The following is a 1,466-nucleotide window of genomic DNA, read 5'->3' as shown; positions in this document are numbered from 1 at the left end:
TGCTTTGGAGAAAAAGCAATTGAATGCCCAGAACCTGTCGCTGCTCCTCTGCAGACTGGGCAGGTGGGGACTGGACACGCATCCAACTGGGGGGCAAAGTTTGTAATTTGTTGCTGCTGCTGTTTGCCCTCTGGGTTAGGAAAAAAAATCTGTCCCTGAATGTTTAGCGAGTCTGCTTGGCCTTTTGATTCCACAGTGATTAAATGCCAGGCTACTGGGAATTAGTTTTATTCTAATTCAAGGTTAAATGTAGAAAAGACCTCCCTCTTCTCCATCTATCAAAATTCAGCTATGGATCTTTTCAGGGTGTCAGCCCTTCTTTGAAGCCTCTGACCTCCCCCACCCCAATTGCATTTAATCCTTCCTTTCTCTGCCTTCCTAGCAGTAACTTGAGTTTTCTTGCATCACATTTCATTCTGTTTTGCAAACAATTACATGCTTAAGGGCCCTGTTTCTCTTCGAATTTCCTTGGAGACAAGGAGGTTCTTTTCTACTTTCTTCTTCAATCTGTTCATTTCTTCCCTCCATCCCAAGGAACTTTAGAATGATTATTATACAATAGTTACTTTAATTAAGTGTTAAATGAAAGAAAGGTAATTTTAAATAGGCTTTGTTGCTTTTTGTTAGCAGTTGGAGTTGGCCCCAACTCGTGTAAAATTGAACAAAATGCCTGGCCAATCTCATCCTCATGAACAGTCTGGGATAAAACTGTTGTTATCCACAGTGTTTTCATTGGCTGGTTTTTGTTGTGTACCATTGAGTTGGAACTGACTCACAGACCCTCTGGCAGGTTTTCAGAGGCAGTTAATCGCATGGTAGGAGATCTCCCACCCTTCTTCCACAGAGCAGCTGGTGAGATTTGAACTGTATACCTACAGGATTGCAGCACATCTTCTTGCCACTAGGCCACCACAGTTCCAGTAGTGTTTTTTTTGGAAGTAGATCATCAAGTCTTTCTTCCTAGTCTGTTTTTCTACAAGTGCTACTGATTCAACATCGTATCAGCTCACAAGTCTCTGCTGACAGTTGGGTGACTGGTCTATGTGAAGTGCATTGTTTGGGAAATAATTCAGGTCTTCTCCTTGGAAGGTGAGATTTATACCACTGACGGTACTTATATCTAGTGAGTAATGTGCTGAGGTTGTTATTGTTAGGTGTCATTGAATTGAGTATGACTCATAGTGACCCTATGAACAGCTGTTCTGAAACCTGCCTATCTAGTGCCATCCTGATTATCTCTGTTACAGTAGAGCCAATTGCTGAAGTCACAATGTCAATCCATCTCTTTGGAGGTCTTCCTCTCCTTTGCTGACCCTCCATCTTTCCAAGCATGACGTTTCTTTTCTTTTTTTTTAAATGTATTTATTTATTTTAATTTAGGTTGTTTATTTTTCATTTCAATGAACATCTACAGAGATTTTGGAATTCCATTCATTCATTGTTGCACCCTTCTTCCGCACAAACCC

This window comes from Elephantulus edwardii, unplaced genomic scaffold, assembly GCF_000299155.1.
Source record: "Elephantulus edwardii isolate Elephantulus edwardi_28Jun2011 unplaced genomic scaffold, EleEdw1.0 scaffold00042, whole genome shotgun sequence".
In the NCBI taxonomy this organism is placed as follows: domain Eukaryota; kingdom Metazoa; phylum Chordata; class Mammalia; order Macroscelidea; family Macroscelididae; genus Elephantulus; species Elephantulus edwardii.
Note: the sequence above shows the minus strand (reverse complement) of the source record.